The sequence below is a fragment of the Megalobrama amblycephala genome, linkage group LG7 (assembly GCF_018812025.1).
Source record: "Megalobrama amblycephala isolate DHTTF-2021 linkage group LG7, ASM1881202v1, whole genome shotgun sequence".
Taxonomy (NCBI): domain Eukaryota; kingdom Metazoa; phylum Chordata; class Actinopteri; order Cypriniformes; family Xenocyprididae; genus Megalobrama; species Megalobrama amblycephala.
In genome coordinates this window covers 37,660,029-37,672,968 of record NC_063050.1, presented here as the reverse complement: position 1 = coordinate 37,672,968, position 12,940 = coordinate 37,660,029, and the positions used below count along the sequence as shown (strand labels likewise).

At 36.4% G+C, this 12,940-nt stretch overlaps 1 long non-coding RNA gene across 2 annotated transcripts in view; it reads left to right on the top strand.

Annotated features, from left to right (window-relative positions):
• The window catches only part of LOC125272484, a 58,485-nt gene extending 52,259 nt beyond the window's left edge, over positions 1–6,226 (top strand). For both annotated transcript variants that reach the window (XR_007185850.1, XR_007185851.1), the window contains one exon: positions 5,216–6,226. This is a non-coding gene — a long non-coding RNA (uncharacterized LOC125272484). The remainder of the gene's footprint in view (positions 1–5,215) is intronic.
• Positions 6,227–12,940: the final 6,714 nt, after the last annotated feature.

The window sequence follows — 12,940 nt, the reverse complement described above, 5'->3', positions numbered from 1 at the left end:
CATGCACTTGAGGGCGTTTGCGCTGTTTGTGTGTGCAGTAAGAAAAAAAGAATTTATCTCATTCCTTTTTCCACCCACATACAGTATCAACAACACACTGCAAAAGAAAAAATAACAAAACACTTTTAAACAAAGCACATGTCCATTATATTGACAATGTCTATGTAGATTTCACTTGACTCTACTAAGATTTGGCAATATGTCAAATATGGTGTTTATAGTCCTGCCTTAAAGTCCCCCTGAAATCAAAATGTAAGTTTTTTTAGCTTTTAGTATGAATATGTTAGTCTTAAGGTTATGAATAAGCTGGTGTGTTCCAAAACAATGACAAAATTTGCATTTAGGAGATATAAGCATTCAAAACTTACAGTGTCACATCGCACTTCAGTTTCTCATCAGACTTGTCCAATCAAATGCTCTCTAGAATCTGAAGTCCCGCCCCCTCCTACACTATCAACAGACACTGAAGCCTCTGCTGAAATCGGTCATTTGCTCACACATTTACTAGTGCACTATATAGTGAATAGGGAACGATTCAGACAGTGTAAATATGCTTTCTTTTGATGCAAATGAAGTCTGTTTTTGCGTTAATGTCACATGAACCGCCGCAACGCGAGCAGTCTGCTCTGGTCCAGGGACACGAGAGCACAGAGTGGATCATATCCGTGAGTCGGACTCGGCACAGACCACAAATGTATCGGACCCATTTGAATTCTGCACAGAATGCTGTATATAAGTGATATATAGGACATTATGAGGAGAAACGGTTAGAAGGAAACCGAGGTTTTACAGAGTCTAACGGCTCTGGCGAGCTGTAACATAAACAAAACGCTATTGGATATTTAAAAAAAAGGGGTGGGCTGTTCGATATATCACCCTTTCAACACATTGAATAATGCCGTGCGTTCCAACACTCTTCAGTGGACCTTTCAGAACCAGTGGCCTGTTTGTCTACTCTAGAACGTGCATTAGTCTAAAATATCCCTAATTGTTGGTCCAGTTTGTGGTCAAGAAGCACGATTTATGATTTGGTCATTATCATGTTTTTATTCCTGATTTGAGATACGGCAATGTACATTACTTTTACACCATTTATTACTCTTGTTTGTTCATTTCTACTCATGCAGATACATTTTTATAATTTTAAGTTGTATAAATTAACACTTACCCCTGGTTTCACAGACAAGGCTTAAGCTAGTCCTAGACTAAAATGCATGTTTTAACTAAAAGTAACTTACTCTGACATATCTTAAAATATGTCAGTGTCATTGTTTTGTCTCAAGATGCACACCAGTTATGTGTTGTTGTTTTTTTCTAGTGAACTTTTATAATATAACTAATAATATATTTAATTGAACTAAGGCCTAATCCTGGCTTAGTCTAAGCCCTGTCTGTGAAACCGGGCCTTAATGTATTATTAATGAACAATTTTTGAAATGTAATACAATTATGAACAATTTTAATATGTAATTGTTTATTTTATAAATTAACATTAACCTAGATAAATGAATGCTGTAAAAATAATTGTTGACTGTAGGGTTATTATAGCTGTGCATATATATATATATATATTTTTTTTTTCAGTTTAGTTTAGTTTGTCAATTTTCATTACATAGATTAGTTTGTATTTTCATAATTGCCTAGTTTCAGTTATAGTTTGTTTTATTTTTATTTGTTATATTTTAATTTTAATATATTAGGGCTGTCAAAGTTAATGCTGTAAAAAAATATTTGAAGTCCCCCTATAGTCAACAATTCTATCCCTTAAAACTCATCTTTGATTACCAAAATGACATATTTCGTCATGCCTAAAAATAGCTAAAAAAATGTAACTCTACACCCTTGCCTTATTTAATATACGTAGATCAATGAATATGCAAATTAGCCCCACCTCCACTCACTCACGCCAGCTCAGAGATCCACTCGGTCAACTTACTGAGGTAAACGCTGCACAATAGTATCGCTCTTTACAACATCGGACACAGAGTGGTAATTAACATGATTAGCCTTTTGCCTGACTTTTTTCAAACAGCTTATAATGTGTTGCTAATGTTACACAAACCATGTTCCCGTTCACCATGAGTCTGACAGCTGCCATCTAACAATCAGTATCCTTAGAAACGGTTTGAACAACTCAGAACGTCAGTGGAGAAAGGCATATAGTTCATCATAACATTGTAACATACATCATACACCCGCCATATTGGTAAATCTACACGATTTTTCATATCAACAGAAAAATATACAGAGATAACCTGGCTTCTCTCGAGACTCCCCTGCTAATTCACTGTTAATGATATGCTAAAACCCACCGGCACATTGACGTGATTGGTTACAAGGTAGTTTGTGACGTCACAGACACCAGTGATTTCAAACTGTGGCTTTGAGACAGTCTTTTTTCACTACGGTTTTAAGGACAAAAATACTCAAGAATCGTGTTGACGTATGAATTTGCAGATGGTTTGTCTTAAAGCATGTTAAAAAACACCACATAGCCATATAAACAACATTAAAAACTTGACTTTATCAGCTTTAACAGGACCATCTAGTGTTATAACTAGTGTCAGTTTTATGGTTAATACAGACTTAGGTTTCTCATTTTATAATATACCAGGTATCTAAAACTAAAAATAATCCATGGCCATTTATTTTTTGTTCCCGGAATTGTTACCAATATGACTTGGCCTACAGTAGGCCAGCTTCGTTATTTTTTTCTCTGTGTGAGGTAGTGGTGAATCTTTGAATTGAATCACTACACAGCGCACTCAGGCCATCAGAATATGATTTTTACTCACTGTCCTCTAATCCTGCGGCAGATGATAGAGATTACAGCAGACCCCTGAGTATGTGTGATGGAGAGCAATCCACCCTTCTATTTCGTCAGGTTGACCTTTTGGTACCTGCTTGACAAGATTGCCTCTTAATAGAACGTCCCTCTGATTACTCATCCATAGGAGGTGAAACACAGGTCTTTATAGAGACAGTGGGAATGGTTGAGATGTTGAAAAATCAAGATTGAACGAAGATGGAAGTTATCAAGTTCTAAACGGCTTTTTAAGAGAGCTGGTAGAAGGTTTGCAGCAGCAAATGAGTACTCTTATCTTTTCCTTCTTGCTTGCTTGCTTTATTTCTTGCTGGCGAGATTTCAAACTTTTTTTGAGCTGTCTTTTCTATTTTTATTTCATTTCATAAGGCATCAAGACATGTAGGGAACATAATTATACTTTCTGTTAAAATAGTTTCAGCCACATTTAAAGTCAGCATTTCATGTGTCCCAATGAAGGCAATTTCAGAATGCATTGTGGCAAGGTCAGTGAAAAAATATGACGAATGAGGTGTTGAAAATAAGCACTATACATCTAAATTAAGTTAAGTTTAATTAAACGTATTTTTCTCACCTGTTGACAAGAGCATTTTGCATTATATTTAAATTTTCCTATGTAATCATTGACTGGCGGACATCTCTCAAATATGATTACTCATTTAGTTGAGATGTACTATGGATATGCTTTGCGTTTTAATATTGAAGACTGTTTCCAGCAACATTTTGTCATTTATGTTTTATTTTTATTTTTTTTGTGAAGAGTGTTGTGTTTGTCACTCCACTCGCTGGCATTGTTTGGTAACAGTCTCTCTTAAGTGCTGAGGGTTTTGAACCCATGACACTTGTTTTTCCAAGCCCTCCAATTTACCCTGATCCTTCATGACCTGTGCATCTCTTCTTTTCTCTCAGTTCTCCCTCTCTCCCCTGTTCTTTTTATCCTCCTCTCTTGCTTTTTTTCTCGCAAGGACACTGTTTTTCTATCTGTGGCCTCCCCTGAACAAATATCTGCTTTAAAATGCCTGTTACAGCTCGTCTCTCTCACCCTTCTGATAATCTTGCGCTCCCATGACAATTCTCCTCTAGTCTCTCACCTTGAGTTCATATCCTTTTTCTCCTCCTCATCCCTCTCAACTTGAGGAAAAAATAAATAAATAAATCTTCCGAGCCGAGAACAATTTTATTTTAAAAATGTTGAAAATGCTTTTGATGCAGCAGCCCACCAATACGTAACTCTCGTCTTGGCTCTGTCTTGTTTCTGAAAGAACCTTGATGCATGTGGCAAACAAAGCAACCACTTTTCAGTATCATAAAGTTTGGGACAGAAATAATCGGTACACGCTTTGTGTTTGGAGGTATCCTGGGTGTTGTGAATGGTTGTGTACTTTTTGGAAGAAGGGAGCATTTTCACAATTTCATGGTGATTTTCGGAAGTGGTCTGAACTAAATGTAGCGTGCAGGAGGGATCAGTAGTGATGGAACAGTTTGTTTTGTCTTTTCCTTTTTTTATTTATTTATTTTTTAAGACAGACAGGAAAGTCTTTGTTGGCGCAGTCTGTGGCGCGGTCTACTTTTTTTCATGGAATACAAAAGATGAATGTTTTAAGAATATGCAGGCCTCTTTTTATTATAAAGAAGCTGTCTGTCTTCAGAAGACAGAACCATTAAAGTACTTTTTAAAATAGTTCATACTATACAATACTATACTAAGTTCATACTTGTGTGTTATATTCCAAATAGTCATACAATAGAATAAAAGAGTTGAACGCAAGAAGCTGACCGGTCCCATTTGAATGAACCATTTTGAGTATTTCTGCAAACTGGACCAGTGGAAAAATTTCATCTCAAAAGAACGATCCGGTTGTGAATTTGGCATTGCTGTGTCTGTCATGAATGTGTCAAAAAGACCTAAATGATATGCTTAAATTAATTTGTTTTGTGTTCACAAAAGGAAGAAGGTCACAAGTAAAAAGGACAGAATTTCCATTTTGGGGTAAACTATTCCTCTAAGTTTCTATTTTCTTTTGCTATGGTATGTAAAAACATACAAAAAGTCTTTGAAATACCTCAACCTTCACTACACCTTCACCGCACAGACTACATTACCGCACATTTTCTCAGTCTCTTTGTCTCAGTCTCCTTTGTTTGTCTCCCTTATTTTTGCATAGACATGCCACAACCGGAGCCAATTCCTGAAATAACAGCAAAACGGCATTCGGTTCAGATGCACAAAACAAATAGAATTGGAAACATGTCAATACAGCTGCTATTGCTTTCACAGCCAATAACGAATTCATACATTTCATATCCCTCATCTCAATCTGTGTGGTTTATGAAATGCTTCTCTTCTGACTGGTTCTCATTTTTAATTTATTTGTCTAACTTGTCTTTCAGGGGAAAGTTGATGCAGATCTGTGAGTGTCTCTCTCCGCAGGCTGGGACCAATCAGAGTGCTGTTTTTCATTGATGTGACATGTCAACCGCCGGGGGCCAATCAGAAACTGGCTCCCTCCCCTCTGAATTGACAACTGGAAAAGGTGTCACACATATTGCTCTAATGAGGAGCCCCGCTCTCGTCCGCTATGTCCTTCAAGCTAGAGAGTGTGAGCGAGTTAGGATCGGCACAGGAAACAAGGCGGAATCGAACAGTTTCATAATGCAGGGTGTTGAATCACTAATTGCTTTTGGTCTTTTAAGCAGAGAGAAATGAACTGCTTTTAAGCCCACCGCCGTAATATATGGCTCCTTCGGGCATCGGTGTATACCAGGAAAAGAAGTGAATGGAGCGAGAGAAAGAGAGAGAGAAGCGTGCTGATGATGGAGTGCAGACAGAAATATCAGTCCATCATAAGCAATAATTTCTCCCTGTTCCAGCGCCTTCAATAGCTGCCCCAATCACCGCCAAAAGCCTGCCATGACTCCTAGCATTTCCTGTCACACACTGGCTGCGTGACACTCTATAAACGTCCATACAGACAAGAATAAACTAGCTTTCCCCCCCCTCTCTCTTTCCGCCTATTCCTTTCTCTCTTTCTCTGTAAATACAGGAGACACTGCAAGGTCTTTGCAAGGTCAAAAAATAAACCAAACATCCGGATGAGAGATGCCGAAAACGATCCCTCTCAACAGAAGAAGCCACATCTTGGCTTTAATATGAGAGCTTTCCTTTTCATTTCATTCGATTCAAGTAAGCCCACCCGCGCAGATATAATATTCTTACAATGCCGCTACCTGCAGGAGATGTAATCGGCAAATGCACAGGATTCATTTCTGAGACGGCTTTACGGAGTTCAGTGGAGTTGGTGCTGAACGCTATGACAGACTTTAAGGAAGGTTCCAGGTTCAATACGATATAAGCTCTGTCGACAGCATTTGGTGCAAAATAACATTAAAATTCACACTGTTTTAAAAATATAGCCACAATTCTTTAAACTTTATTTGTGTTGATTTGATAGTGTGATGGAATTGCTTACTGATCGCATCAGTACTAAGGTATCTTTGAAGAATTTCAAGATAAAAAAAGATTTGTAGGAAACACAAGCATACTTTGTGTGAGTAAAAGGAATAAATTTAAATCGCTCAAAATTGTCCTCTTCAATGAACTGATAAAGTTGTTGCCGCTTCAAGTTAGTGAGTTGAGCTTGAGAAGCGGATCAGTCCCATTCACGAACAAATCATTTGGACTATTTATATGAATTTGGATCAAACGATTCATTTAAAAGTTTTGAATTATCCAAATAGTTCATGAATCACACAGTGCATGCTAAGAAGAGCTAAAGCTTATGCTTACATGAAACAAAGACTGTACAAAAATTAATAAATAAAATAAAAATGACGCACAGCCTTCTAGGTACTTTTAATTTTTGTACCTAGAAGTCTTTAAAAGGACAATTTATAGTTTGTACTTTACTGCTTATTATTATTATTATTATTTTTTACTAAATCCCACAAGTACTTTAACAGAAAGAAAAAAAAAGAGCTACACATTTCTGCCTTTTTTAAATAAAAAGTTTTGGCCATTTTGCCTTTGCTTGACCAGATAGTTTGAAGAGAGAAAGGAAGTGATAAGACAGGAGAAAGGGGATCAGGATTAGGAAAGGATCTTTGGTTTAGTTGCCCACAATGCCGTTGAATGATATGTTGGAGTGATACTCACTGGCTTATTAAAAATGATTGATTTAACCCAAAACATTTTTTGTATGCCCCTGAAGTAGATATTCTGGGTAAGAAATGACTGACACTTAATCTCTGTGTTGCAGTGTGGAAGTGTTTTCTTTGAGTGACACTTTGCACAGGTAAAGTCATCTTATCTCTTTTTTTCTGGAGTGCAGATGGGCCTGTTTCACCCAACTGTGAATATCTCCACCCCTCTCTCATTATCTCATCTCCTCTCACCCTCTGACACTTTTTATTTATTTCAGATCAACTTTAATTTGTGAAGATTAATGATCATCACCCCTATTGTCTGTTTGCTGACTGTCAGCAGTGTCGCCTTGAATCATGTCCCCCTCCTGCAGGGAACCTTCCTCCTCTTTCATTAGTTTAAATGGGCCCTTGTGATAGACGCGCTCGCAGGTCTTGGCTCCCGCTAAATTACATTTCAATATTAGCTCAATCAGTCCCTGGGTAAATACGGCATGACCCTCTGGGACGTGAGGTTGGGGGTGGCGAGCGTGCATCTCGGACGCTTTGACAGAAGCGAGCGGAACATGCACCGGAGATGGATAATTGGAAAAGGCTATGTGCTCAATGGAAATTGTGCTTTTTTAAGACCCCATTTGATTGCTTTTTAAATTTAATGTCTACCTGTATGTTAACATCAGTCCGTCAGAGAGGAAATTTACAAAACCCTGTTCGTTAGAATGATGGTCTTAAAATGATGAGACAAGGCTTTGATTGACAGCTGATGCATCACATATTTTCCAAGCTGTGATATGCTGCTGTAATTGTTGTAGACAGCTGTCCACTACTCTACTCAAAGTATATGCTCAAACTCCAGCATTTCTGCAGGCCCATTTCAAACTGAGTTTAGTGCCTCACTAAAAAGATCAAATGAATGAGTTAATTCTAATAAATTAATTTGAGAGTTGTTCATGTCTTCTGGGGTGGATCATCTCTCAAACCGCTTTTAACTGACATAGTGCTGGTGTCGTGAGAAAAAAGACCCTCCATTGAAATGCGTTATCAGTTAGTCATTTTTTTATTATTTTTAATTTTAAACATATAATCACTTACTATAAAGCATTTCACATGATAAACTGTAAATAAATAATACAAATAATTACATTGCATCATTCTTTTAATAACTGAAATATTTGGATATTTAACACTAATAAGTATATCTACTCTATATTAGGATTGTAGCGATATTCGAACTGAAAAACTGCGGTACATACCACGATACGTGTCATGGCATACCAAACATGCTCCGCCCCCTACTGCCCCACCCAGCCATGGCCCATTGGATCTACATGATGAATACAGCATTGTAGCCTAACCACCAATAATCACCAATCACTATAAGCTCCGCGTTTTGTTACTTTCGATAAGAAACAAAGTGTCATCTTTCAAATTCTGTCTGTTTTATAATGAAATTCAAACAAAAAATGCCGTTTTGATGCTCTTTAATGTGGCGTGACAGATCACTGTACAGGTGCTTCATTTCAAGTGGCAGCGCGGAGTGTGAGTGAACGTGATCATCTCTTCCTCTTTAATACAAGTTACAGAATAAACATGAAAGAACATATGAGGGTATGTTGAAAGATACAGTACAACTTACTAAAACATATAATATCTTGTGTAATCGATCAATCGGTGCTTAATCGGCGGAAAGACATCAATCAGACATCTTGTAAACACTGTGTCATGTAGCATTTACCTCAGGTGAGTCCACAGCTTGTTAGTTTGCCAGATGATTATATTTCAACAACGAATTGGAGTAAAAATTTAATTTTATAATTAGATTTAGAAGTTAATGCAAAAATGTGTTATTTGAGTGTTGATTATTATATCTAAAAATAAATAGCAACTGAATTTAGGCTAATAGTTTGGGCTCTGAACCTTTAATATTATAGTAATGTGTAAGTATACTGCTCCCTATATAGTTTACAGCATTAGCTGAGATATGTTTTATTATTATTCTTAAGGAATTTTGAATTATAACTGAATAAAGACACAATTTGTTCAGTAAACTACCAAAACTACAAAAAACAAAAAACAACAAAAAAAACTGAGGTATGTTCTGAAACGTCAGTTTTGTGTACCGTTACATCCCTAATCTATATATAATCAGGCTATTTGGGTACCTGTATAATATGCTGGTACATAAGATAACTGAATAATATTAAGTAAGCAATAAGGTACGAGAGGCTATGCTGTATCATGAATAAGTCATGGCTGAAGGGTGTTGTTAGGTTGCCTGCAACCTCTTCAGCCGTGACTTATTCACGATATAGCACTAGCCTCGAGTACCTTATTGCTTTTATAAAACGGTTACCACACAATACAAATATTAAAGCCAGAAATATGTATCAATGCAACTTTCATGAAGTAAACTTTTTCTAAAAGCTTTCCTTCCGCCGGAAAAATAGTCCCTGACCATGAACAGCAACAGAATTTTCACGCCATTAGATGGCAGCAAAAGACTGTCACTCTATGAGTGTGTCAGTCAGTAGCAAAGACTTTTATATTGAAAAGACTGAATTGTTTTGAAAACGGAACAAGACACAACTGACAAATTACACATTTTGTCTATCAAGATAATCTTTACAAGTTAACGCAACATTTATAGATTTTGAAGCCTAAATAAAGTCGTCAGATATAAAAGGCTAACAGTAGGCTATAAACGGACTACAGCACACCATGGTCACAGATCAACGTCATCACCACCAAGCTTCCTCAAACTGTATTTAAAAAACAACTTTATTTAAAAACATGCTCGCCGATTATGATCTGCGCTGTGTATGAATACTTATCCACTTTTTCATGAGAAATGCTGTCCAAATGTCCCGTTTTTAATGATGACGTCTAAAGTCCCCGCCAAAGGAAGTAGTCCCTTTTAGCAATTTGTTAGCAAATGCCGATTTTAAGACACAGTAAAAGATTAAAAAAATCACAAGGGGGTTATAACTGGTGTGTTTTATGTCATAGATCAAAACGTGAAAGTATTTAGAGGCTTTGTTAACCACAGACCTTATTTCAGGCGATTTAGCAAAAACCCATTCAAAAAACCCATAGACTTGACGGCGTTGGAACCGGAAGTCCTAAAATGCTAACTCGCTTCCGGGTTTTGCCTACAAAAATGCGTCATCCCTGAGGCACTCTATACATCGGACATTTAAACAGATTTTTTATTATGAACATAGGACTGACCTGAAGGAAAATGTTAAATCTGAATGCAGGTAATAACCTCGCTCAATCGATCTCTTTCTCACAATACTCTTCTACATAATACAGTAAGCTTCAATGAACAATATCAATTGAGAACAAACAGTTTATGTTGCTAAGAGTGGTTGCTAAGGGTGTTGTGTAGTAATACTCAGAACCGTTGGGTGAAGCGGTCATAGCTGTGTTTTATCGTGAATAAAACACAGCTATTGACCATTCAGAATCAAGGACAGGAACTAACCATTTTATAATGGTCATTATGACATAGTTAAAATGGAATATATAACGTGATTTTGTTGGAATTGTAATCAGGCATTAAAAAGAGTTCCCATCAAAAGTTCTTTGGCACAACGGAATCACTCAGGATCCTAATGGAGATCCAATTTCTCACAACAACAGTGTTCAATCTAGACCTGTGTCACATGTTTCCACCAAAGAAAAAGTGGTTTAAACATAAACTTGCTGTTCCATATAAAGAGCAACCTAGGGGTCGGGAAAATGTCCAGATAAAGTGTTCATAACAACAACTCAGGGCTAGACACAAATGTAGATTGCACAAAACTAGAGCACATTATTATCAATGAAGCTGCCTACACATGGAAGCACTCAATGCAACTCCCATTCAGTTGACAGGTATCTTGTTTCTGTATTTGTCACATTGCAGAGCTATTCAGGCCACTTTATTTTCCCAATCGGTCTAAAAAAAATAATGTCAATCAATTTTTTTTTTGTTATATTTAAACAACTAAATAACAAGACTTTCCATTGCATCATTATTTTGGATGTTAAAATATATTCTTAAAACTAGTAAGATTAAAGGCCAAGATGCATCATGTTTGTATTGTACAGTAATCACATAGACCTTGTGAAAGGAGGTAGAGCTGGATCTGCTCATTAGTGTGTTTGGAGTTCAAATCATGACCTCCCTTAGTGATCCACGTTTTACTCCTATCCAACACAGATCAAATATTAATTTCAATAAATGAAATGTGTTTGTTTATTTTAGAGATGTTTAATCCTCCTGAAAAACATCTGTTTTGACCAGCACCTGATCTTATTTTTTTAGTCATTTCCTCTTAAGCTATTGTTTGTATGATGTAGTATATGCTGGTTTTAAATTAAGCGCTTATTACATTCCTTACGGAATTGAGCGGTGCGGTGCGATCACATTCCTTTAATCAGTTTAATTCCCCGTTGTTTGTGCATACCGTTTTATTTGATATTCCATTGTGCAGTTTAATATGGACACGTTAATGTTGATTGTTAGTGAAGTCATTGTAATCCGTGATAAGGATCTGAAGAAGAGTATTAGAATGATCCCATTGTGATGTCATTAATGTTGGAGTCCCTGATTGGTTGGTTGAGCTCTTGAAGATTTTTTTATAATCTGTTTTAGATGATCTGTTGTTTTCAGCTCAGTGATTTCTTGTTTTAAAACCTGTTTTCTATCATAATCCCGTTTTTGGCAATCAGTTTGGTCTTAGACAACAATGCTCCCCAAGCATAGGACCAATAATCTGATACTATCTTAAGAAAAAGGGTTGTTTTTAACATTATTTATCTCTGTGCTACTATTCAAACTATAAAAACTAAGACAGTGACAACGATTACAAAAGCATTCTAAATTAATAATTTTATACTAAATCCACTACGTAAATTTAAAAAGTAATAATATACATAATAATTGAAGTGAATTATTTCATAAAATGAATTATTTCATTTTGAGAGATACAGAGAGCTTAAAAGTCACACTGCCTTTGGGTTATTCAGGTCTTGAGAGATTAAACCTCTAGAGAAATCCTAAGCCAGTAAAATGGCCTTTAAATTTAATTGAGGTCACTGCAGCACCATAACAACGCTTGCTGGTAATAAAGCGGGGCTGTATTAGTGTATTGTTTTATTAATAACTCTGGCTGTAAAATTATATAACTCAGGCAGAGCGCTGAGCAGTCTGCTGAGGAGAAAAACAAAAAGTTTACTCTGGATGTACAGCAGAAAGATTTCTGAGGAGTGATATGCGATGACTAGGACATATGATTGTGGTGGTGTTGTTGTTTTTTTTCATATATAATAACAAAAGAGCAAATCCACTTTAGTGGAGTCCATTTTAATGATTACTTATGACTTGAAGAACACTGCCCTGCTTTCACTTCAGAAGATTTTGTACTTGTTTATCTGAAAGCAGGGATAAGGTCTTAAAACTTTCTAAGTGAATTAGTGTTGTGTTTTTGCAGAGCACTTTAGAGGATCTGTGTTTCCACTTTCTATATGTTTATGGGTAAATGCTTATATATCTTTATTCTTTCAGATACACTGTAAAAAAAAAAAAAAAAAAAAGTCACCGTTTGGATTTTAAAAGGCAAATACTTAAGAATCTAGAATGGATCATTATTACAGTGATTATTATTTTTCTAGCATGTTATATTTTTGGCAACGGTTCTTTTAACCCTAAAAGAAGGAGTATGTAGCTTTTCATTTAATAAACAACCATGTAGGAAGACACATCATGGCCATATTCCAGGCTGACAATGTCAAGATTCATCAGGCTCAAATTGTGAAAGAATGTTTGGGAGGGAGCATGAAGAATCATTTTCACACATGAATTGGCACCTCTGAGTCCAGACCTTAATTTCATTGAAAGTCTTTGGGATGTGCTGGAGGAGACTTTACAGAGTGCTCACCTCTTGCATTGTCAATACAAGATCAGTCAATCAATACAGTCTATGGGTGGTA